The 26,807-nt window shown below is 40.5% G+C and overlaps 1 protein-coding gene across 2 annotated transcripts in view; it reads left to right on the top strand.

Moving 5' to 3' along the window:
- RNF144B (ring finger protein 144B) overlaps nucleotides 1-26,807 on the top strand; it is a 66,634-nt gene that overhangs the window by 6,310 nt on the left and 33,517 nt on the right. Inside the window, exon 1 of one of the 2 annotated variants that reach the window (XM_057424348.1) lies at nucleotides 13,483-14,061. The exons of the other annotated variant lie outside the window; for it this stretch is intronic. The gene's annotated coding sequence lies outside the window, so the exon portion shown is untranslated. Of the gene's footprint in view, nucleotides 1-13,482; nucleotides 14,062-26,807 lie in introns of those variants that run through there. 2 annotated transcript variants of the gene reach the window in all.

The raw sequence follows: 26,807 nt of genomic DNA, 5'->3' as shown, positions 1-26,807 counted from the left end.
ACCCTATTTGTTTGTCCATCTTCTCTCCAAGTGATGTTGGGACTCGCTGCCCAATTTAGAGTGGTTTTTGCCAGACTGGAGGAGACAGAGCTTAGGTCTAATTCATTCTGTTCAACTGCTGCTGGTCATGGTTGTAGCACTATGCTGGCAGGAGCTGGATGGAAGAGGGAGGGCGAGGGTGGTAACTGTAGGAAGAGAGAAGGTGTAGAGAAGAGGTGATGGAGGGAGGACACTGAGAAGGAGAGCTGTATGTGTGATGGAGAAGCTCAGGTATTGTGTGAGTAATGACTGCTGTGAGGGAGTTTAGGGAATACAGATGTGCTACACTGGAGGGCTCAGGGACTGTATTATACTGTAAGTGCTAAATGTAGGACATAATTCCATAGGAAACCAGGCTTCATTTTTCCTGCTGCTCCCAGGGTGACTTACAGAATGCTAGGCATGCTTTGATGTATGGCTGTATACTAACTAAACTTTCAGTGAATGGTTCGATGACCGAGTACTTTCTTTTGTTCCAAAGATACATTTTCATTTTCACAGAAAATGGAATTATTGAGGGCCTGCTGTGGATAGAAAGCCTATAATTTATCGGGGAGCTGCACCAGTAGGCCTGTCAAATCTGCCTAATCCATTGGCATTAGCATTGAACAGACAAAATGCTGAAAGCATACCTAAACCCACTGGTGATATAAAAGTGCCTACAGCTAAATAGATTTTTTGTTTCTCGAGATTTATAGCTCACATATGTTTACTATCCAACAAACTAAATTCAACTGAATAATATTACTGTAACTTAGTTAAAGCTTTCTGTTGACAATATAAGTCATGAGGGCAAAGCTTTTACATGTCTGTAGAATATTGATAGAAAAATACAGCTTTCTGTGTTCATATTTCTTCACAGTAGCATGAAAGAAAGCACAGGCAGTAGTTTTACTGAAAGGGAACTTTAAAATCAAGACTGGTATGTACTTGCATCAGAGAGAGAACTTAATAATCAAGCCTGATGTACACCTGGGAAGAGCCACCGTTTCAGAGGGGATGGAGAGAATCGTCTTTGGTCCTCATCTGCAACTTCTCTGGTTCCTGCTGAATGAATTCAAAAGGTTACTTTTCTCTAACATTCGTAAACGTATGTGTTTAACAACATTATGCAGCACATTGTAATATAAGGGAAGATGGGAAGCGAAATAAAAGGAAGGCAGAAGGAGTGACTGAAGTTTAGTAAGCAAGCTACAATCATTCTGGCAACCTGCCCCCCCCCCCCCCCCCCCCCCCCAAGGTAAACTCTATTTTGGTGCACTGTTTTGTGCTCTGGATCTCAAAGGTATTTATCCCACAAGTGAGCAGTTGGGAACACCAGTAACTTCTTTCTCCAGCAGTGTCTATTTGATTCAGTTAATGAAGATCCTTATGAACTTGTTTGGTGGAGTCTGAAGAGATAATGTTAAACCCTGTGATAGCTGGGTAATAATAATAATTGCACATCTTTTCAGACATTATACCTCTTTTACATGGCAGTGTGTTTTTCTTCAATCTCTTGCTGCCAGACACTATCCAGTTTTCACAACAGCTCTTAATTTGCACTTTCTCATCAGTGTTTTTTGGTTCTTTATTGTGGTAGTTCTGACTAGGTAGTCTCTCTTCTATTTTACTGACTTTTCCCTTTTGAAGTTAGAGGAAATATTAAATATGAACAGTGTTTTAAAGTATTTATTTTGTTCTTGAAGGGCCACTGAATAATTGGTCAGACCTGGTTTTTAGGTGACCTTAGCATGTTCATTTAGCTCAGTAGCTTTTTGAAAGCGATGAGGTACAGGAGCAGAGGGCTCTTCATCACTTTTTTTGTCCGCTTGGAAAGCCTATTGGAAATTCCCATGCATTGTTAGTGTGCATTACTGATTTTGCCTTTACAGAAGTTGAAAAGCTGATTAGCAACCATCAGATCAGTTTTGTGAATGATACTAAGACAAAAAACGTAATTGTATGGTCACAGTACATAGCATATGTACTGGACTAAAGGTTGTCTAATACTTCAAATGTTGATAGCATACTGTGTGAGCCTTTTAACTTTCAGGCTAGATCCTGCTCTCAGCTGTTGCTAGTTTTACGGTAGTTTTATCCAATGTGGGGCAGTTTTCCTGTGAAGCAGTCTACAAATGTTGCATGTCCCAGAAAAGGTTGAAGATCTGCAGAGAACGCAGATGGACTGCACCAGTGTTCTTGTAGATGGTGTCAGTAGGGGGGGAAAGGGCTGAAAAAAAGAAGTAAGAGGACAGCTTGTTTGGTTTGGGTGAGCTGGGAAATAGAGAAATTGTTCTCACTTCAAAAGAGGGGGTGGAAATGAAGGAGGAGGTCTGGAGTCTGTGACACTTCTCAAAGGCAAAAAGCTTTCCCAGAGTCTAAAACATGGCAAGGCAATGCTCAAGAGGAGATCTGAGCTTCAGGAGAGTGGATAGCCCTTTTCCACATGTTAGGTTTCAGCTGCTCTGCCAGGTAGTGCTCTGCCACTTGGCTCAAGGCAGGCTTGATAGAGGTAACATTCATGAGGATTAAATGGACTTTGAAAAGGAGAAATGTGTCTAGCCAAAGACAGGTTGTTTATCCCTTGCGGATTGTGTTAGCAGGGTTTGGGACTTTGTATTGGAGGAAAGGTGCAGCTCTGTGTGACTCTGCAAGGGGGCTGAGTTGGGATCAGCAGCCTCTCTTTCTTGCCACTGCCAACCCCAGTGGCAGACAGATAGACAAAAGCTTTGTAATAAAATAAGGTGACTGAAAAACACTTGAATTCAACTGATGGCTTTTGGGTCTGGAAAAGCATTCTGCTGAATTCATAAAATGTGCTTGAAAAGTTTGTTGGTTTTTTTTTTTTTTTTTTAAGTGATGAAATGGGCAGTTCTGGAAATTGTGAAAGGAAATGTGTGGTTTGGTTGTTAGTGTTTCTCAGGCATTAGGTATTACCATTGGCCAACCTGTGATGGTGACTGTGGCTCTTCAGCTGTGGCTGTTCCATTTCCTACACTGGCCTGTAGCTCATGCCAAGTGCCCTGTCTCCCAGAGCCCGCCAGCAGGGAGGATTGCTGCTTCTTCTCTCTACATTTCAGGTTCTCCAGAGCACATTGCTGCTCCCTTGTCTTCTGTCAATGATGTCTGCCTTGCTCATGTTGTTAATGATCCTTTATGTGCCCCCCCCCCAAAAAAAAAAAAAGCACCTTGCCTTATTATTCATAAGGGAAACATCTCTTCCTTCAGCTTCTTCACTTCCTCTGTGACTTACACCTGTGGCTAGCCAACAGTGATGACTAGTTAATATTGGTCAAGAATTGCAGTTATTTATTTTCTTGATGAGGAAGAAAGGAGACTGAAGAAGAAATGTCAAATTTTCTAAATAATTTAGTTGTATAAAAAGGTAGCTTCTTCCAGTCACACTTTTCCTGCCTTTTCTTCTTTTGTTGTTTCAATAACTGTTCCTTGTTCCCTGTGATTGCAGCTGAGGCTATGAATTCTTTTTGACAGTGCAGCTTTCTGTGGTTTTGGGTGATGCCCTGCAGGAGGACTACAGTTTGAAGTAGGATGCAGAAAATCTGTAAGATAAAATGTAATTGATACCTGGCTAGTTAATTAATTCAGCTCACAGTCTCACAAAATACAGCCTCTTACAATTACTTTCATTCTAATACTAGAAATTTTAGCAGTTAAGAATTATAAAGTAGGTATTTCCTAAAGGATTTGCCTTATGATAATCCTATGCCCACATTAATGACAAGCATAAAAATACCATGGTCATGCATATTGAATTTCCAGTAAAACAGGAACTAAGTTATATATACTAACAAAAATGTCGGTTCAACACATTTCACACAAAAGCCTTTAAGGCAAAACCAAGATCAAACACACTGGAGCATGTTTTATGTTTCTATATATAGTAAAAGTCATAAACTACTGTCATATTCACAGTGGGATATTTGGGATTTTGCTGAGTGAGACTATTTGGAAGAAAAGGTGAAAAGATTTAGAAATTTAGAGTAGATTTAGCCAGTTTCAGACACGTAGCACAGGGATGACTGATCAGGAGGTTTTAAGAACTGCCTACCAAAGTCTTTGTGTGGCTGAGATTACAAGACATACACGGCATACATTGAAAAGTTAAAGAGAAGAAGGTGAGAAGTTGGAAGGAAGACCTTGGGGAGAGATTCAGAAATGAGAGGTATCAGTGGCACCTCATAATCCCATCCCACCTCTGAAGGCAATGAGTGAATATTTATTTTGTATTCACATCTAGTTTTCAGGTGGTTAGAGTGTGTATGGTATTTGTCTATTCTACCTTAGCTAAGGCAAGATTGACATATGCCATGTGTATGTGCAACAGTTTGTATTGTTTGAATGGTCAATTGTATTATCTTCCAAACAAATACAATCCAGTTCATCAGATTAGTGATGGTCACTAGAAAACTATTTTTTTTTTAATATTGACTAACTTTTCATTCTAGTAATTCACTTTGCATTTCCCTGTTGAGCATGTATGTTTCTCTGCTTTATTCTTGAATCCCTCTAGCCTGAAAGTGCAAGACACATTACAGTGTATGAAAAAGTATACAAGACACCTGGGGCACAAATGAGTAAGGGTTGTTTTTTCTTTGTGGTGTTCCAGCTGATAAAATTAGTGCACTTTTTCCAAGGTCAAAACACTTTCAGGGATGGGGCATTTTACTGTTCCAGTGCCTCACCACTCTCATGTGGATCAATGCAAGTCGTAACCTGCATTGAGCCTTGCCCAGAGGCACATCGTACACAGTATCAGGGTGTTGGGGGTTATTGTTTTAGTAGTGTTAAGGCACATAAATCCTTAGAAACGAGGCTTCGTCAGCTTTGTTACTCACCCGTTTCTTCATGTACAAGTTTGGAGCATAAATCTGCCTTTTTAATAAATCTTCATTCCTGAGAAAAACCATAGTTTACAATACCTTCTGAATGAGGAAAGTACTTTTCTTACTGACTTCCTCAGCAACATGCCTATAAACACACAACAATCAAACCCTTCATTGCTTTAAATTCATCAGCATTTTGTACTCTTCCTATACAATTTATAATTGAAAAAATAATGTTTGGCAATTGATGGTACAGAGCAGAGATCTTGGTCATCAGTCTGGGGACACTCTAATGTGAGGGAATCTTAATCACTGATACAGTGCCAGTAGCCTACCTTGGGTGGTCGGGACAGAGCAGTGGATGGACCTCTTGGCTCATAATGGTATCCATACTGAAAACACCATGGTACATGGAGTGTTGTACATTTGGGTTATCACTAAATGACAAAAGATGCATTGTGCATTTGTTGTCAGTTGAAGGAAGCTAAAGTAACTTCCATGTTTCATGGACAGACAATCAAATTGCTAAAGCTGATTCTTGGAATTTTTCCTTTATCACTATCTCCATTCATGCCAGACTCTGCTGTGTTTACTGGAAATTAACTGCAGCAGAACATCCATATAATTTCCTGTAAAACATTCATTTTACTTACTCTTCCTATGTTTTTCACATCCCTCCTCTCCCTCCTAATCAAGAACAGAATAAGTGACACAAAAGATCAACTGTTGGCTTTATGTAAAAAATTGCATCAAAATAGTGAGTCACTGGAAAAGATTTCCAACAGTCAACACACACACAAATATCCACTCAGGTCACAAGCCCAAAAATGTTATCAATAAGGACAAAGGAAGTTGTTATTTTAGTTTTTAAACAGTCTTGATTCATGCTTCCTGTCATTTTTCTTTGGGGTGGGGGAGGGGAAGAAATGACTATTCCTAAAAATACCAGTTAAACAGAACTGCCAGAAACCCTTCAAATCCGTAAACCAGTATGATCAGGAGCAAAACCATGGTGGAAATAAGTTATCATTTTCCCCTGTCCAAATTCTGTTCCATGTACAAAGTTTGGGTGCTACATATATCACAATCTGATAATTATTTTAACCCAAACCCAAGAAGCCATTATTGTAAGCAAGTTTCTGTGGCATATTTTGATGATGACTGTATTTCAAAAGAATCTTAGGTGAAGAACGTGGTTCTTACCAAGTTGTGCTGGATAATCTCTCTGAGCTTTGCTCAGTAGGAAGCAGCATATTTGTTCCAGTTTCATCGGCCCAGAAAGGTGCTTCCTGTTGCTTTCACAGCTGAAGCCTGTGGCAGCTTGCTCCTTGGGACACTCAGAGACTGGAGAGACATTTGTGGTCACCAGAAGGGATGCTGGAGATGCTACATGTCTGCTTCTGTCGCTGAGTTTGATCTCTGTGAGGCTACTGGGAAATGCTGTTTCTCACCTTCTCTGTTATGTTTCTCAGAAAGCCTTGAAGTTATGCAAAGCTAAAAGGTTATTTTAAAAGCTGGTTTTAGAAAGGAAAAACTAAATTAGCAAAATTGAAATAACTTTTCCTTTTTTTGTATGTTTTTCATGAAATGTTAGAAATATTCTGTGTGCGTGATTTTTCCTCCCTTTCACTTGCCTTTTTTTCATTATAGCAGATGTACTCCATACATGAACAAAAAGCAGGGAGAGAGACAGGAGAGTGTAATGCTCAGTCTCTTCATGCTGTTAATTTGACATTCAAGAGAGTCAAATGTTTTTCCTGCCTTTGGCCCCTGTTCTTCCTTAAACTTCATGTTCTCTTATACCTCCTTGGTAGACTTCAAGATTCTGGAAGTTTCTTCCCATCTGCCTTTTGCAGGCGGGAGCTGACAAGTTTGGTCATATGGGAAGTAAGGGAGATGTCAAGACTTTATTGCTTTATCCATGCAAACAGGCCATTTGTTTCTACTCTTTACTAAAGCCTCTTTTTCTTCTTCTACAAAGCAGCACTTCCAGTCCCTGTGAGCTGGGAAATTGCTTTTTCTCCAGATCTGTAAATTGCAATCATATAGGAGAAATTTTGTTATTTACTGATAGAGTTCATTGAGCGTGTTTTTTTTTCACGTTGCATTCATATACTGTGGTCAGAGAAAAATAGAACTTGTGGAATCTATACAGATTCTGAGTTCACGCTTCAAAACTTTGTTTATATCATCCAAAGTGATTCTCTGTGGGAATAAATTTATGATAGATTTTGCTCCTAACTAGTTTGCTTTGTCATATCCCAGGAAATACATATGTATGTTTAAAATAAAAGGTTGGAGGATATGCCCGAATGTTTATATTTCTTCCTGACAAGTATAGGGGAGTTAAGTGAAGCCCATGGATTCTTACAGATTAAGTCCTGCTTAACAAAAAGATGAGTTCACTTACCATTTCTTCAATGACCGCAGATGGCAGTGAAGCAGAAAACACTATTTGCTTGGATTTTATCTGTGTTTGGAAAAGCAAAGGTTCTGGTATGCCTTTTGCCCTTCTGCCCCTGTCCAGTTTCGTAAAACTCATGTTTCTATTCCTAGAGATTGTCTCTGTCCAAATGAGTCTAACTAGTTTTACAAGAGACTTTTGAAAAGTTACTAGGTAAAAAGCATCTTTTTGATAAACATACCTGGCACTTGAATGTTAACAGACACAAAAATAAACAACACGAAGATAAAACCAGCCAAATTATTTCAGTGTGACTGAATGAATCCTTACATCACTTGCAGCAAGCAATCAATCTGTTTGTTTTTGAGTTCTCAGTATGCTAATTTTGGAATTGTTGAATTTAGCAACCACTTGCTAGGTGGCGGTGATGTTGTTCCAAGGGGGTTATTGTAATTGCTGTTTTTTTTTTTTGCTCTAAGCAAAGGAGGGTAAAAAAGTTCTGTCCTAACAAGGGACCCACATCTGGAGTGATCCTGGATTTTGTTTATACAGCTGTAACACCATGGCTGCCAGCAAACAGTTGCATGAGTTTAAGATGTTGCTGCTTCTCATCTGGGAAGCCGTACTGTGTCCTTATTGGATGCTGTCACTGCAAAGGTGGCCAGCTTGAAACAGCAGGGATAGGCTCGCTCAAACAGTCCTACTATGGTGCACTGAGAGGCTGAAATCCTTAAAAACTCTTACTATCTGGGATTATCTAACAGCATAATTAAATTCTGTAGGGGGAAAAGTAGATCTGGACAAACCTTTTAACGTCTGGTCTCACCAAAAGTGCATGAAATGTAAACCAAGATAGAGAAAGGAGATTATAAAGAGGAGGGGAATGGAGTAAGAGAGGGATGCTGGGAGAGAGGGACAGGTTCTTGGCTTTCTTACATGGGTGTGTTTAAGTTCCAGCATTTCCATGCATAACCACTGGAGTAACCCCTCTCAACTTGGAAACAATTCCTCACACTAAATTAGTCAAAGCATAAGTCTGTGTCACACCTGAATACTAAAGAAAAGAGATGAATGGAGGTTATGCTTTAGCTCCACACCTTGATCCTGCCTGTCACATGTCTCTGGAAGTCCTGTTGTTGGCTTTTATAGCCATAAAATTAGGTGCCTCAGCTCTGTCTCATCTCTGATCTGTGCATCACTGACTCCAGAGGTATAGTTAAACCAAAAAAGCCTGGGCTGAAATGTGTTTTATAACATCCCCCTCCCCTCCTTCTGTCTTACAAGCTAGATAGAGTCTCATGAAGCTAAGGCAAAACTGTGACTTAAAGAGACTGGCTTGGGTCAGAAGGAATAAAGCTGTCTCTTAGTATTTCCAGAAAAGGGCTGTTAAGAGCTTGGGACAGGACAGAAGGAGTGGTAGAAATGGAGAAATGAAAACAGTGTGCACATTTTTTCCTCATGATGAAGACAGGTTGGTGACCTCCTCTCTTACAGAGGAAGCTTCCTGTGTTGGCTGCCAGGATGGTTTTGCCCTCTCACTTTCTCAACTGATGGTGATTCTGATGTCTGGAATTACTGCAATTCTAGGTACGTTACCAAAACACTGGTTAAAAGTCAACAGATGGTGTCACTTTGGGCAAACAGGAAAAAAAATAATCTGTGCATAATTGAAAGCCTGTGCCATATGCTGAAGCTGGTTGTAAGCAGTTAAAAGAAAAGAAATTCATGTAGCCAAACTTAAGTTTTTCTTTTGCAATTTTTCTATACTCTTGTTAAAAATGTATGCCTAATTTAAAAGAGAGCTGGAGAAGAGGACATCTTCAGTGTCCCTTATTTCATATGTATGTAATATGGTACCCTAGATACTACTCTAGAAAGTAATCTTTTTGCAGCTAGAAATTCTCACTTGTTAGCTGATCCTCAGAAGACCTAAGCAACTCCACATCTGTATGTGTTACACAGGAATGTGAGAACTAGGAAAGCTGGTTTTATTTTTTTCCAGCATTTCATGAGGTGGTGCTGGTCAGGGTGAAACTCTGTGTGCTATCCAGCTGGGGAGCTGGACCCGCTTGCACAGGGTGGCAACAGGATCTCTGCCACCAGCAAACAAGCTGCACTGGAACTCCAGTAATGTACAGTAAAAGCCACTAGCCTTGATCTTTAAGCTGAGATTTCTGAGCACCTCAAACTTACCCACTCGAGTAGCAGGCTGTCTTCTCATTGTTTTCTGGTGAAGCTGTATGGATTTTTCCTCTAGCACTGTTCCATATGGATCAAATACCAAAAGCTAGTTTCCAGTATGTCAGGAAGTGCTTCAAAGTATAAACACAGGAAAAAGTATCTATAGAAAAGAAAGAGGGCTTTATGGAAGCCATATGATCATGTTTTGTTTGGAGACGGACTGCTAACAAATTTTAATGAGTATTGCATTTTGCCTTTTCATAGAGCAGGATAAGTGTAAGTCACCTACCATTTCTCTTTGTGTCTGAGACAAATCCATGTGTTTTGAGATCATAATGATTATAAATGTTCAGTAGACAGTGTGCCATCCCACTCACTTTTTTACTGTAAAATATAAAACTCTTGGATTTGCACCTACTATTCTTTCAAAATCATTTAACTTGATTTATTTCACTCCAGTGCAAAACACCTTATAATAAAGTTTTACTATGTTTTATCTGAAGGGAATAATGAAGATTTCAGGCCTGGTTTGTCAGTGAATGACTTGCATATCAAGTCAGAATTGTAGAACAGTAGCGTTATTTAAACAGGAAAAGATGTCATCCTGATTTTCTTGTAGCTGTTTTGAGTAAAGCTTGCTGCATGTAAATATTACATAGGTCTATATTTTTTGCACTGACATCTGATTTCTTGTGTTGCCTGATTATATAAATACATACATTAGTAGAGATTCCTTTTTTAAAACATTAGATTTACGAAGGTAGCACAAATGACTTTTGATGGTGTAATCCCCCTTTAAAATAGTTCCCATTAAAGAAAACTATTCTTAGCCCTGACATCAGGGGTGTCATGCTTGCAACTTCGGATAATACATGTATATCCACTGTGCAAAACCCCTTCCTGTTTTGTTTTCAGCATTGGTTATGTTACACATTAGTATCTACTTTTCTTGTGAAACCATCTTTCTACATATACACTCCATTTTTGCCCATAGGAAAATGGATAATTTGCATGTGAAGTGGATAAAACCATGATTTTCTTAGTTAGGCTCTGGTTTTAGAAAGCTTGTTACAAAACCTGATTTTATTTTATGCCTATGGGTAGCAGTTATTTTTAAAGATATTTGCTTTTTATGAGTTGAAAATGGTGAATCGAGGTAGTGAAAATTTCCTTGGTTTTCCTCACAAGTTAATCCTACTTCTTTCTGTAGAATTACAGTGAAACTGCTTGCTGGTTATACACTAACTCAGTGTTTTCACTTGCTGTTAATGGTATTCTGTTTGTGGGATATGAGAGGGCTTTTCACTGGTCATGGTATTACTTTTTTAACCACCTACATCATAAATTAATTAGTAATTTTAGTTAATGCCAAATTGGCTTAGTCATTTTGTAAGTATTTCAAGTAGCTGCAAGGATGACACAGCCATGTTAGTTATTAACTATGATAACCTTTATTCTTCTACTGGCTAGTAGCTCCACTAAAAATTCACACTGGTACTGTATTTTGGCATCTGTCAGCTCAGAGGCACGTCCATCCTGCCAGCCTTGGAGTTATAAAAGCATCAGTTAAGAGTGTCCAAAAATTTAATTGGACCCTCTCAGTTTTGTGCTTTGTATCATTGTTACTGAAGAAGAAAGCAAATGGGGAGGGCTTAGCTTGTGCCTTGACTGGCACTGTATGACTTTGTGAACTTGTGTTTTATTTCTTTGTTGGCTGAAAGAGGAAATCAATCAATCTCTGTTAAGAGATTCAGGGATTTGAGCTGGGTAGCAATTTTCGCATGACTCATAACACTTCACTAAATTAGCTTGCTAAGAAGAAGATGTGCTTCTGTGAAACTATGCAGTACCTGGGCTGGAAGAGAAATCAGTTTTGACAGAAGAGCTCATAAGAGTCCAGCTCACACCTTTGGTAATGGCAGTGGAAAAAGTCATCAGTATTGATCATCTCAAGTCCTTATAGCCTGAGCTCTTGCATAGTGCCACATCACCTTCAGCTCATCTTTGCTGCAGAGATCCTGGATAAGCACAGAAGCAGGGGCAAATACAGAAGTGAAAACGGAAGAAGGGGAATAGCCAGCTGTCCACGGAGCATCAGTAAGTGCTTCTTCTGCATGTAAATCTGGGGACTGCAGCTTGATACCCTAGAAGTGGAGTGTTTGGAATAAGCACATACTAACATTTTGCAGAAAATTAGATGTCTTGAGAAACATTCACAATGTTTCTCACCGATTTTGTGATGTTTAAGGGATATTTTGCTGTAAGCAGTTTTCCACATTTGTGCACTGACATTGTAACTTCTATGCATAGAGATACATAGTAGAAAACGGAATAAAAATATCTTGTGATGTTTGCAGCTGAAGTTTCCGTAATTTATCTGCATTTTAATGGTCTAATCTAGTTTCCTTAGTTCAAAAGAACAGCTCCCTTAGATACAAGCTGGCCTCATCATTTATCTGAAGGAAAGATGATTAGCCTTTATTTGCAGTTATTTCTCTTGACTGGTGGAGGCTACTGCAGTGAGGCTTGTTTTTGTTTTATTGTGCCAGCAAGGAGTAAATACCAAACCAGATGCTACTTTTGCTACTTTGCTACTGGCAGCTGCCCTGCTCTGCTTCTGGACCTACTGCACTGCCATTTTCCCTACATCTGCAAGAATGACTTGATTTCCTGTATCGTTCCTGTCTCACCAATCTCATCCTTGAGTTAGTTGTCCTTTTGCTGTTCAAGTGCTGTGGTGTTGAGCACAGGAGCTGAGAGCAGGAAGATTTTTCTTGCAATGCTTCATCTGTGGCCTACCAAGTACCTGTGTGATGGAGGCAGGGTAGCAAAGGTAGCAGCTGCAGGAAGAAAATATAGTAACTGGAACAGAGGGAGGGAGAAGAGAGGAGAGGTGGCGAAAAGACCATGAGAGAGGCTTAAGGTATTTCATACTAGAACAGAAGATGGAGGGTAAAAATCTGACCACTGAAGGAGGCTGCTTTTCTAATTGTCAAGTTTGAGACAGAATTCAACATTTTCACTACTGCTCTGAGGCCTAAAAAATAGCTCTGAGCCCCATGTGTTTCTTGAGTACTGTCTAGGATTGGTCACTGCTGAGGATGAAAGAAAGTCTGCTCCTACTGGGAAATGCTCTACTAGCTCAAGAGGCAATATCTGTGACATGGCTCTAGGTTGCCTAATCCTATTGATGAACACTGTTGGGATCAATATAATTCCACATGTTGGAATGGCTGTATTTTTTCTGGTGATTACTCCCTCCCTCTCCAGATAGAAAATTAAATATAACACCCAATGCCAAATAGATTGATAAAAGTTTTTACGTACTCTGAGGGGAAAGAGAGTATGTGATGATAACTGAAGCAAAGCTGTAATGCATAGTTGCAAGGAGGCTGAATTAAAGTTGCATGAGCTTTCTTCCTTAAATTAATCTGGTGCAGTATAATTGTCTGAAAATAACTAAAAGCTCAGCTGTGAGCTTCTGTACGTTGGAAGAAATGCCTGTACGTCGGTCTTCACAGAAAAGTCCTGAAGGCAAAATGCCAGCCATAATTGCACAAAGTAAACTTATTTCATCATGGAGAGAAAATTGCGGATTAGCATCTATACTTGTTTCTGCCTCTGTTTTTCTGCACCCCCTGCACTCCGATGTGTCTGCACTTCTTATCTGTGGGTGTGGTACATTTCCTACAGCAGGAAAAGTTCTTGAGGACTCGTGTGTCACGTGGCACAGTAGTACCTTCTTGGGCTGCTTGGCTGGTGTGGATCACACCCATAGGGTTGGGGTGCAGAACTGCAGCATTTCCAGCCCCACTTGCACAGAAGCCTACCTATTGGCAGAATAAGGTGAGCACCATCATCATTAAGCACTCACATTTGAAATTACACCGGTGCTTCACTTGTCAGTTTAGGATTTTTGCTGCCTTCCCCTCCAATGTGAAGAAGTTGGTGTTCTTTTAGATAACATTTTTCACATGTGTGGATAAGCAGAAGCCAGCAATGTTTCAGACATCATCTGCTGACAGAGCAGCAGCTATACAAACTGCTATCCTAAAACAGGTTAAATGGCAATTGGGAGGGTTTTTGTGAGTGTGGCATCTAATGCCTTGTCTCTTTCAGTTTTATCATGTGAGGGCTCAGGTGGCAGTTCCGATTAAAAGCATTACAGATACCCAAATAAGAACGTAGGGTATGCATTGGCTGGAAGCTGACAGGGTTTAAGTAATCACCTGCAGTTGAATTGAGACTCGGATGGGAAGTAGGAAGTGCTGTACTCAAGCTTCCTGTATAAATAAATGCAGCTTTCCCACAGCTACTGCATACAAGCTGTGACGTGCTTTTAAGATATAATAGCAGCATGCTTTTAGTAGCAGGGAGGGAATGATTTATCAGGAGTGGCAAAGGGGCTGGGAGACAAGTCCTGCTGCAGTCCTAAAAAGTGTACAGCTGTCAGATACCGGGTGAAGAGGAAGGGCGTGCGAGAGCAATCTGCCTCTGCTCCTGGTTGCGAGCTTTAGGGGTTTGTGACATCGTGGTTCTTTGGAACACTGGAGTCTGAGTGCAGCTACTGAAAAGTCACACAGCTGGCAGTGAATGCCACTTCCTTTCAAGGTAAGTCGGAATACAGCGTCCTGATTTTTTTTCCTTAAAAGCAAAGGTTACCCTGCATACAACAGGAAGCCAGCTTTTGCTTCTAATGGAAGGAAAGGCTTAGTTAGAAAAAAAAGGTAAGAAGTAGAGTGATTAAAGAGCTAAAATAAATGTTATTTTTCATTTGGCTAAAATTGAACTGTGTGGTGCTTAGAGCTGAGGCAAAAGGAAATCTTGGAGGCTTGACTGTTAAAGGCACAGAAAATGAAATAGACATCAGGTACTTCCCAAAAGGATGAGGTTACTTTTGTCAGTGTAACTTGTAAAGAAATATCTGTGTAAAGTGTTTGGAAATGTTGCAGTATTAGGACATATCTTTGTGGAAAGCAGTTGCTAAGATGGCATACTGTCAGTACTATAGCTGTTTTAGTTTGAATACAAGAACTCTGTTCACACTGAAAACACATCTGATTAAGCTGGAGAGAGCCCTAGTTTGAAATGCAGAGATTTACTCCTGGTTTAAAGGCATTTCTTCTGCCACGATCTTGTACAGCTGCTATCAGGAAGGAAAAATATGCTGATCTGTAATATTAGTGTTAATGTGCAGGTCTAATCTGCTCAGGGTTGAGGGTTACGTGGTTATGTAAGCACATACTAAATATATAGTACATTTCTTTTCTAGTTTACATATTTACACTTTCTTACCCTAAGAACAGAAAACTGCATTTACTGGCATGTTTGCACTGCTCTCTCAGAGTAAGGCTGTCTCAATACAACGCTGGTTCAGTAACGAAGATGTTTTATCATAAAGCTCTGTATTTTCTGTAATACAAAGGCACCCTGCTTCCTAACTGTTTACAGCAATATATTTTAATTCAGAGAAAAATATTTATGAGTGTCATATCTAATGCCTTGTCTTTTTCAGTTTTATTGTAACTTTTATTATAAGTAAGCAGTAAATTACTTAGGATGAGTGTAGTTAAGAAAGCATTGCAAGGTGACTTCCCATCCTCTTGGTAAATAGACACTGAATGCTTTTAAGAAGTAAATTTCAGCAGAGATACAGGCCGTGACTGAAATACCCTCATGCAGCTTTCCCCTGACTGTGTGCAGGCACAGCAACATGATATGTTTGGCTACCCTCAGACTGAAGGGCAAGTGTTCTTGGTTAAGGGCAAGCACTGGGTTTGGAGTACCAATAGTTATAGAAGTGGAAGTTTCAGAATCCTGTCCTTAAATATTTTCCAAAATGTATATATTGACCTGATTCTGGTCCTGTTTGGGATTTGCCTATGCCTGAACTTCAATGGGTGTAGGGGTTCTTGTGATAGCATGAAAGTGGCTTAAACTCTTCCCTCAGTGAACATAAGCTAGGTTTGAAAAAACTACAGCACATTGATAAAGGGATGGCTGCAGTTATGATGCCAAAAGTAATGCTTTAGATTATGGATGGAGAAGCATGTGTTTGCAGAGTGCCTAAAGCTGTGGTGAAGTGGGAGGTACTCCTTCAAAATAAACTAGAGCTATTCCAGAGCCAAGCCAGTTATGATGAGAATCAGACTCCTTTTCTCCCACGTGTCTTACTGTCCGGGGGGGGGGTATTTAATACAAAAGTGCTGTCTGCTTATACAAGGACATGGAAACCTCCGAACACTTCATGTAGGAATAGCATTTGGCAACCTGGTATAGTTTCTGTTCCCCATGCTGAACTCCTGCACAGTCATGGTATTTCCCACAAATGGTGACATTTTGGTGGTTTTATGTGTGTGGAGGTATATGTTGGAGCAAAAGTTAATAATATAAATAGCAAACAATATGGAGTTGTTTCTCTCTAGCTAGGTTCTTGGATTACACTATGTTCTCTAGATGCTTCATAAGCTTTGTAGAAATAAATAGTGCATGTGGTTATTTGGCCTTTCCCTTCTGGTGGAGAAGGAAAGTATGTATTTGTCCTTATTATCATCTTAAATTTAAAATGGAACTGTGAGAAGCAGCAAGTCGCTTCACAGGAAAACAAGCAGCACTAATACTTACTGTGGTTCCCAGTTCATTAGTATGCCTCTGATAGTATCTGTGGTATGAGTCTGAGCCCTGTGCTTGCAATCCACCCTGTCCAGACCTTTCAGTGACTTTTAGTGGTGAGACCCGGTGGAGTGTACTTCTTTGATAAGTAGCTCAAAAAACCTGCTACAGACTTGCTGTCCCTATTCTTGAGTGGGGAGTTTTCTTGGATGTGTCTGAAACTATACAGTGCCTATAGATTGTATGTATTGGATCCATAAATATCTCTTGGGCTAGTAGTACTGTGACATCTGAGACCATAATTACAGCTCTGGGTCCATGGATGTCACAGGCATACATGAACAGAATACTGTGGCAGGCTGCCAGTGTTGCTGTGAACTGAGTCCATTGAACCTCTTTGCACATGCCAAAGCAGACATTGCCTTCAGCTTCAGGAGGCTGAAAATGGTTCTGGATCTGTTCTGGATCTAGATCTTCCTCTGCATGCTGTTTGGGAGGTGGGTACAATTCCCTCCTCTCCCTGTGGCTTCCCCATGCCAAAACCTAGCCCTTTGTAATGCACTTCACAAATTCTCTTCATTACCCAACAGCCAGGAATAACCTTACATTCATTCCATCTCAGAATTAATCTTCTTTTTGTTTGTGAAATGGAATACTGAACAAAATGAAAAAGAACAGATCCAGAGAGAAGGATAGCAGTGTTACTAAGCTCAGCCCCTAGCATTCCGTATTTCTGCAGAAGCACAGCTGGAATCCAGTGCTGGACTATGAGACTTCTCACTTGATAGAAGTACAGGTTGGAGGGCCATTGTACACTGCAAATTTACTTAGTCTTGGACAAATATTTACAGAGATGCTTGAGCCAAATAACTTTGTGCTGATCAGTAAGAAAATAGTGTTCAGTAATCTTCCTCTGTGTCTCTCGTAACTGGTTTCGGCTTAGTGGGAACTGAGTGGGCATTACACTCATAAAGTGCCAGCAGATACTAAAACACTCATAAAAAAAAAAAAGTATCTCAAATTACAAAAGACCTCATCCTTCACTTCCTACAAAAGAGGGACTTTTCCAACTCCTAGGCTTCCAGGAAGGAGCAGAAGTGCCAAGTAGAGATTTCTTGAGGGCATGACTAGGGTAACTGCATTGAAAACATACTTTCAGTTTAAAAATGTAGGTATATAAAAACCATTTTGTTGATGCAGTTTCATAGGTCTCTTTGGATGTGTTGATACTTGCACACAATGACATATGTGTTCCCCATTTCTGGTTCCTCTTACTCTATTACAATAAAGAAAAAATGTTGTGGGTTGCCCAAAACCTGGGTGGTTTTCCACTGTATTTCTAGGGGAATCTGATCAGCCTCCAAGGGAAAATCCATAATCTGTAATTGGAAATGACATCAGTTTGCCTGATTCTTTGAAAGTCCTTGGTGACTGCAGGTATGGTTTTAACTTCAGTGGTGTTTGGGCTACTAGACTACGGGACCTGTGGGTATCCTTGGGCCTTGTGTTTCTTAGTGAGTTGGAATCTCTGGAGTCCCAAAGCCCACCAGCACCAGGCACAGAGATTTGGGATATGTGAATCTGGCTCCTGCTACGGAATGGATAGCCTTTCTGAAGTAAGGCAGTCCTGGACATTCTGTAGTGAAGGGACTCCTTGTTTAAATTATGTTTATATAAAACCTAATGAGAAGTTCAGTACCTGCCTGACAGACTTCAGAGACTGTAAATAAGGGCAATTGGCTGAGTCAGGGTGGGACTACCAGAACTGGGACTTAATAAGGTGTATTTTTTTTGGTGTTAGTCTGGAACTGTTACCAGTGATGATAGTGAAGCCAAGATATGCTGTTCATGAAAACTATAACCAGGATGTTACTGTGGAAAAGTCCAGTGTGTGTGTGTGCGTTTGTGCATGCTAGAACACATCCCCTGCTTGGAGCTACCTGTATGCTAGAGCTTTTTGTAGACACAAGAGTCGTGGAGAGTTTCTCTACATGCTTTTGGTCTGAAAGAGAGATCAGAGATGCTGACTAGGAGACAGAGTACAGAATTACTTTATACTTTTACTGTCATTCTCATGTTTCTTCCCCTTTAATTGAGAATGTCAGTGTTTGTGACTGTTGTTTTTCTACCTTTCACTTTGTTGTAATGATGAGGAGAGGAGGGAAAGTATAAGACATGAGTCATTGCTCAGAGTGGACGCTGTCTGGGTGTCTGACTGAAGCTTTGATATTCATGTTTGGTTATACAAGCTATTGTATTTTCAGACTGTAAAGGAGTAAATGTGCAGATCTGAAAACGTTTATGAGCTCTATGCTTACAGAAAGGAAAAACATTGCAATGGAAGAGCTGTATCTCTGTGTTCAGGGACTGAAACAGGTCTTTCAAGACTACCTCTACTTATGCTTTTATGTACTATATGTTGCTGCGGCTTAGGGGTGAATTCCTTGCTTATGTATATATAGCTGCCAATCATTCAAAATTGCATGCTCCAAACCCCTGTATACATAGAAGGTAAAACACATTTCTTGACAGCTAGTATATAAGCTAATCATTTGCATGCAAAGAAAATTCCAAGATTAAGTAGAAGCTGTGATGTGCAGGCTGACACTGGTTATATCTGAGCTGTAGATGGGAAAATTCATGTGTTCTGCTTTGTGCTTAATTTTGGAAGCATTCTGATGGGTGGAGGTGGTGAGATGATGAAGGAAAGCAAGCTGTTTTTTCCCCCTTCAAAAAAAGAAGGTGGGTTGGAACTAGATGTTCTTCCCTTCCAACCCTAGCCATTCTATGATTCTATGTAGTCAGTGGGGAAAACTAGCTGATCCTGTGGGCTGTTTAGTATTGCACGCTCTTAAAGATTTTTCACAGCAGCAAACACTCCAATAACCACTGGTCCTGGAACTCTTCCTAATAGGGTTTACCCATTATAGGGCTAAGATAACATCCACAAGGCCAGCAATAACTTGCTTGCTGAAGTTTTGCACAACGGAGAGGACCTTGCACCTTCCTGACCTGTTCACAGTTGCACTAATGGGTTCAGTGGTGGGGAATCTCTATCGCAGCCCTCTAGGGAGGATTTGTGGGAAATGCAGTCATGCCCTTCGCCTGGAGTAGAGTGAAAGCCACATATATATATAATTAAGCTGATTCTACTCTAAGGACATGTGTTTTTTGGATTGGTCAATGTTTTTATTGCAAATACCCAAGCAGTGTACGTGGCTTGACTGGTTTCAAACCTGTTGTTGACTTAGCTTCCCACATTTTGGGAGCATAGTCCAACAAACAAAGGAAACATGCAGTTGTGGGGAGAGGAGTAGAGAAGGAGTAGAGAATTCTGGACGTAGGTCCTTTTTTGTAATTCCTTAAGAATGAGGACAGAATGCCTGTCTGAGGGGCATTAGTTGCCAAGGTCATTATTAACAGACCAGCTAGCAGAAAGATATCTTCAGAAGCTTTTTGTAAGATTGGCTCACTCTAGTATAGTAAGTCTATAAGTTCCTTCAGTGCTGTGTTCTACATACTCATTTTACTGAGTGTTTGAGAGGTGGGACACCTTTCTTCGTCTGCTCCTAGTTGCTTGTCTTTGCACACATAAAGCAGGTCCATTGGAGCTATTGGAAACACTGCCATTGGCAGGGCTTTGACTTCATGGGTAAGATCATGTAGAGACTAGCCAGTTGTTAACAGATATTAAGGCACTTGAGTCTGCAATCTTGTATGTTTACAGGTTGCTGTTCTCCTTTGAAATTAATTCTGCAATAGAGGTTGAAATTTGGAACTCAAGTGAGGGAATGATAAATGCAAACCTCTAACTGCATTTGATGTACACTTCTGGTTTATTATATGTTTTATAGTATCATCTGGATTTCTAAGTTGTTGCATTGAGCCTTTGAGAAAATAACTGTGTTCCCTGTGCTTAACACTGTACAGCAAAAATCTTCTGTGAGTGCTTAAAGCCTGAAACATGGAGACAGAAGATGGATACAGAAAGTTAGGTGGGAGAGGGCAGGGCAGCAATGAGATAATATCGCATCGCATGATGGACGTGCATTGCATGCATGATGGTCCTCGTCTGAGCTGCTGCAAAGCTTTTTTTCTCAAGTTTAAGAAAATTACATTTCTGTCTTACATAGTTAATAAGATGCAGAGCAAAACATATCATGCTCTGTTAAAAATGTTAATTTATAAAAGTGGGAATATATAGGTGATTTAAAAATATGTAGGTGCTAAATTTAGTCAAGAGTGTAAAACTAACTGTAATTGAAGCTATTACTGTTATTCTAGCATAGTTTGCAACTTCTGTTAAATGGAGTGTATGTGAAGCCTACCAGAGGTTAGAGATGTTCCATATTCACACTTGATTGATGGGGCGGGCACCATGGGGCTTCTTCACACTGGGGCAGCAGGCAATGTGGAAGGAATCACCTGCAGCAGAGCTCCTCCCAGGAGCTGTCTCCCAGCATGCTGGTCTCATTGCTCTTCCCATCCGAGGGCTGGAACAGAGGGAGAGCAAATGTGGATATTAAGAGGAAAGCAGAGAGAAACTCAGTCAGCAGATTGCTGCTGGTGTTTATTTCCCTCTTTTGCCTCTGCAGTTCTGGCCAGAGTTGGGACTAGTTCAGTGCTCTGTCCTTTTGTCATCTCCAGCTGCAGCTGACTTTGATAGGGTTCATTCAGGAGCTAGCAGAGAGGTGGTTTAGGGTTACACTCTGATTAGTTTAGTAACTAGTTGTGAGAAACAGTAATAGTTCCTTCAGTAAGTGCATGTGTTTAGTTTCAAAACGATCTGTTCCTATCTGGGTCCAAACCCTTCTTCTTAATGACTATATTATTTCTTAACAACCTCCAGTATAGTCAGTGTTGTTTTCTTAATGGAAAATTAAATTTATGTTGCTTTCATAATAAAAAATGCTTATGTTTGTGATAGAGACTTCCCCAAGGTCTAATCTTCAGGTTTGATTCCCAGCGTTTGATTCACTGAACGTCACTGTAGCTAAAACTTGAAAGTGACCACTTTCTAAATCATTGAGTTGTATTGGATCAAGGGCACTTCTCAGTGTAGTACCTGTTTATCTTGGTTGCCTTGAACAGCATGTTTATTCTGTAATAATGGACAGCATATTTGACTGAAAGATTAGATAGGGGCAAAGTAAAAAATTATACTTAATAGTCTTACTGAGCAGTCACACAAAAATTGTTATAAAAGAAAATTAACTTATTCTTTGATTCCTGTTGATGTAAATATAAAGTTGCGTGTTTTTGATGCTTGTAGTGAGTAGACTGTTGGACCATAATCTTGCAAGTTTGCAGTTACCTCAGCCTGACAAGATGAAATCAAAGCAATGTTAAAGGCATCATCCTATTGCAAGCACTGAAAAAACAGTGTTCAGATCATCGCTTCCAAAACTAAACACCTAAATATGCACTTTTTTTTTTTCAGTAGGTGGTAAGTAAATTTATCTGGTACATGGTGCTTTTGCAGAATTCAGTGGAGGATCAATTTCACTGTTTCGGTCAGCTGAGTTGTTCTTTGGTTTCTGGCAAACTCTTCACGCTTCTCTTGGCCCTAGGAAGTTTCTTGCTGTCCTTTTCAAGGCCTGGCTTTGTGTCATGTCTCCACTTGCCTTGACCTGCTTCCCTTGCAGTCAGGACGCTGCTTGCTCCAGACGCAGCTTTGCTACTCTGAAAAAGGAGCCATCTCCAGCCAGAGGAGCCTGACAGCCCCATTAGTTTCTTGTTAGAAGAACAGTACATATATGAGCAAACAGATGAAGTTGGTCCCTCTGTAAAAGTCCCATTGCTTTCACTTGAACAATGCTTGTTTACAAATGTCTTCTAAAAATCCTTGATGTTAGAACAGGCCAGTGTCACAACTATCTTCTGAGCACACCCGTGTCTAAGCTATAAACATTCCATCTCAAGGAGTTAACATATCCCAAGGTTTTGTTATTTGATTAACAAAAATAAACTTTTTTTTTCTGTGTCAAAGGCAAATTTTTACATCTGACTTCCTGTTTCAGCTGAGACAGCTAGCCAAGATAACTCATTTGACCTTCTGAAAGCTCCTCCTAAAGCCTTTTTAATTAGTAAATGCTACAGTTATGAAAAGCCTTCATGTGGTTGGAAAGGAAGAACTATCATTTGCTTTTGGCATTAAAGTTATGAAGACTATGTTTTTATTTAACAGTGGTATATTACCTCTTGTCAACAGGAAGTTAAAAGTAAAGTGCACCAAACTAGTTTTGAGGGAAATTCCTTGTAGTTTAGCATTAACAGATGTTGCATAGTGTCACTGAGAATAGGGGATGGTATTTATATAAGCTTGAGAGTTTAATCTTAGATCTGGCAACCAATGCTAACAATTCCCCTTGGTATAATTTTACTACTTGTTTTTTTTTTTCAGTGTGTTTTGGAAATACTTGGAAATGTTTGATGCCAAAACATGCAAGTTCTGTTATCTGACTGCACTTTGCTGTGTCACTGCATTTTGTGATGATCAGCTTCCTTTAGCTCTGTTTTGCCGGGCTGAATATAAATCTTCAGGGGAATCCTGCTCCTGAACTTCTGTGAGACCAGATGCATCAACGTAGCCCACTGCCTGTGGCTGGCATTGTCACGCTGCTCAGGTATAGCAAGTTCGATACATCTGGGTCATCCCAAACTTGATACCCACTGCCCAGGGCTCATGTCCAATAGGTCTAGTGGTGGGAGCTATGCCTTTCCAGCCTGCCAGTTTTGACAGAGCTGTATCCTGAACTTTGGTGTGTCCTAGCTCAAGTACAGTTCCAGCAGAACTGAGCCAGTGTGGTGGCTTTTGCGATGTGATGGTCTGACCTCATACCATGCTTACTCCTGTCTTCAGGATTCAATGAAATTAGTCATTGTGTGGCTCCTGTCAGTATTGAAAGGAGATGAAGACCGTATTGTGATTATGCATTTCAGTTTAGTAAGAGGCTGCATTATTTCTTTTTCAGTCTTTGTGTTTTTATCTGTAAGTATTTTTTTTTGGTTGCTAATGTGGTATGAAAATACTCCATACAACCGGTGCTTCTTGAACAGCAGCTGGAGGGCTCTTTCTTTTTTTCCAGGCATTCCCATGAAAGCAGGTGAGAGGAATTGCCTTCGGTGTGTTCTCATGTACGGGCAGCACGTTTACCTAGGCTGCTTGGTTTTTAAACAAGTTTTCTTAAGATAAAAATTCTACAGTGCAGAAAACTGACATGAAATGTTATATATCTGACTTTTCTTAAGCCCTGCTCAAAGAGAACAGATATTGAAATACGTTTATTCTCTCTAATACTTAGTCTTGGTAACATATTATGATAATCCAGAAATGGGTTTTCCTTGTACATGCATGTAATCAACTGCTTGCTGTATTAAGGCGCAGATGTAATACATTAATTCTGAATATATTAAAAATGTATTTAAGATTAGACTCTCTATTCACGGATCTGGTTGCCTTTTTTTGACACCACAATTTCAGAAAATCTCAAGTACTCGTTTAACTTGTTAGTAGTCCCATTGCAGTAAAGCAAAATATTCAGGCTTTGATACACAGGAACACTTAAACGTATGATTAAATGTCCTTCTTGAAGATGAAGGCTTTCCTGATTTGCAGCTTTAATCATATGTTTTACAGCCTTACTGAGTCACTGCTTGATAACTAATGCTGTATGGACTAGATTGATAGCTCTGTTTAAACAGTGCATATCAAAAGGCGGAGAAATGAGTGCATTGTGGTTTAGTGGTCAGTCAGTCTATTAGACCGCAGAAGTTCCAGTGTGCTTGATTCAGACTAATTCTTTGTGCAGAGCTTTTGAGTTTAAAAAAGCTGCTTAAGAAATTAATTTTGACTGACATAGTATCAGGAGAGTTGGGACAGCTCGGGACTTGCAGCCAAAACTGGTAATGATGGGGTTTTGCTGAAGGTGATAGAAGTGTGGGGGTTTTGACAGCTGTCTTCACATGTCCTAATTTCATAGTTCAGTTTATACCTTCTGTGATCTGACCCTGTTATCTTAATACCACTCAGTTACATTTTTGAAGTCTTTCTATAATTACTCTTTTTCTCTAAGGCTCTGATTTTTAGCATTGGTTTTGAACACTTATATGATTCAGGTAACTATCTTTTTTATCCTGTTTTTTAAGGGGGAGACCTCAGTTACAGGAAACAACAGAATTCTGACCTGAACAATGTCATAACAGGTTTTTATATGGCATTGCAATAATTTTGTAATGGGTGGGGTACTTAAAAAGTCTCCAGGGCATGAGGAACAATTACAGTGCTTGCAAATATTTCTTCAAGAAAGTTCAGTGAATACCTGGTACACTAAATAGGAGCTTAGCACAGGTGCTACGAGTTCATTTTGATACTGAAATGGTTTATGTCAAATGGGGAAGTGCTGTGTTAGACCCACACATGACCTTAAACGTAACCACGACCTCTTTATGATCCCACCACGTTGATGCAAGTCCATGCCTGGGTTCTGGTTTATGGCAAGCCTGGGGGGTACTGGGGTGCATGGGACTGTCAGGGCGCACCTTGCTCCACAGGATGGGCTTGAGGCACACACCATCCCACAGGGAAAAACCTGTACCCTTTTTATTCCATTAATGTTTCCTGGAGCAATATGTCTTATGTTTATACATGTCTTGACTTCCTTTGAATCCAAACTCAGCTAAAAGCATGCAGCACTACTAACTTGAGCAGAATTGTTTGTAAACACAAGGCTTGAAGTAGCTTCTGCAAGAGCTCTGTTGCTGCTGTTGGAAGCAGCATGTGAAAAATGAAAGGACGACTTATGGTGCTGAATACAATCCATTCATTCTGTTATAGCTTCAGTGCAGAAGGCTTTCATGATTTTGTGTGATCTTTGTGAGTGGTGAAAGTCACATTCAGACACATTTTTGGGGGAAAGTACAGTGTCTTGATTGCAGGCACACAGACAATGTCCTTTTGATGTTGCAGCTCAGGAGACTGCCTCAGTTGTTTCCCCTATCACATATACAGAGTAACTTTTATACTTTGAGCCTAGTAATCTTGGTTTGAGGCAATTGTGGAGACTCAAGTGACCCTTTGTGTGACTGTAACAAGGATGTTAACCTTACAACGCATGCTCACAGGGAAAGTTTCAGCCCTAGTTTGCATCAATTTTTAAGACCTCTATGGAGCTGTGGTCGCTTGACCTTGGCTGGCTGTCAGACGTCCACCCAGCTGCTCTCAGTCCCACTTCAGGGGCTTAATAGTTTCCACTTCAGAACACTAATACCAAGATTTGAAAGCCAGGCACCAGACACCATGGTGTCAGGAAGCCCTGAAGGCAGACAAGTTCTATACTCCTTCCTTTAGTGCTTTTGCTCCTATTTCGCTCAAAATCTCCACTGCTTTTGTGTTAGTGTTTCTGCTTGTACTTGTCCTTCCCACCCCACCAAGCCCTTTCTCTGTCTGCTTTCAGCACACTCCAGTGTTTTCTTGCTTAAGGATAGTGTTGAGACATTTCAGTGCTATGTGAAAGCACAAATCTTTGTCGCCCCCCCGACACAAAGCAAAAGTGTCCTCACACAGATGAACGAAATGGAAACGTTGACAGGTCAGAATGCTCACCAAGCTGTGGTTGGGGTGAGGGTACAGTGTATGCCCTCCTAGGGCTGACTCCATATATCTCACATTTGTTCAGACTCTCCGGTCCTGCCTTGTCCTATGGCATCAACACCGTTAGTGTCAGAGTCATGGAAGGATGAGTGCTCCCAACAGTTCTTCCTTATAAGGAGGGCAGCATACAATTTGAGGAAATACATCCCATTTCCTGGAAATTCTGTGCAATGTGAAAGGAGTGTGCTCTGCACATGAATGAGCATGTACGTGGCCAATAGAAGTATGTGAAAACTGTGGATCTTTACTGTTCCTCACTGTTGACACACGCTGGCTCCAGTTTAACCCTTCCTTGCAATGAGTGTGCTCTGGTGCTGAATGTAGTCTACCATGTTCCTCTGGATTAGAGTGTCCTTGAGATGTGTTTATCCTTGTTCCACAACATCTCATGGAGCCTGTGTTGCTGTTCCCTGGAGGTTTTTGTGAGGAGTTAGGTGCTGTGTTACAGTTTCAGTGATACATTTCTTGCTTTACTTGGGATTCAATCCTAAATGGGTCATTTGTGTTTGTATGCAGCTGAGGTGGAGCTTCATGGCTTCTCTGCAGAGAAGTGGAAAAGTCAGTTCTGCCAGGGTAGTAAATTTGAGGAGGTGGCTTGAGAGCGTAGGAGAGGACAGTGCATCTTGAAGTGATGTGAAAGAACAGGAGAAAGGAATAGACAGTAAGAACAAGAGGAAGATGGAGTCCTCATAGCAGCCTTCCAGTATCTGAAGGGGGCCTATAAGGATGCTGGAGAGGGACTTTTCATTAGGGACTGTAGTGATAGGACAAGGGGTAATGGGTTAAAACTTAAACAGGAGAAGTTTAGATTGGATATAAGGAAGAAATGCTTTACTGTAAGGGTGGTGAGGCACTAGAATGGGTTGCCCATGGAAGTTGTGAATGCTCCATCCCTGGTGGTGTTCAAGGCCAGGTTGGACAGAGCCTTGGGTGACATGGTTTAGTGTGAGGTGTCCCTGCCTGTGACAGGGCAGCTGGAACTGGATGATCTTAAGGTCCTTCCCAACCCTAACGATTCTGTGATTCTGTGTGTGTTTCTCTCCTCATCATTCCCACCATCTGATCTGATCATGGGAATGAACTTCTTCCACAG

Source organism: Pezoporus wallicus, unplaced genomic scaffold (assembly GCF_028554395.1).
Source record: "Pezoporus wallicus isolate ANWC-B61680 ecotype Strahan unplaced genomic scaffold, APGP_CSIRO_Pwel_v1 contig_5485, whole genome shotgun sequence".
NCBI classification, from domain to species: Eukaryota; Metazoa; Chordata; class Aves; order Psittaciformes; family Psittacidae; genus Pezoporus; species Pezoporus wallicus.
Note: the sequence above shows the minus strand (reverse complement) of the source record. Positions and strands in the feature narration are given on the sequence as shown.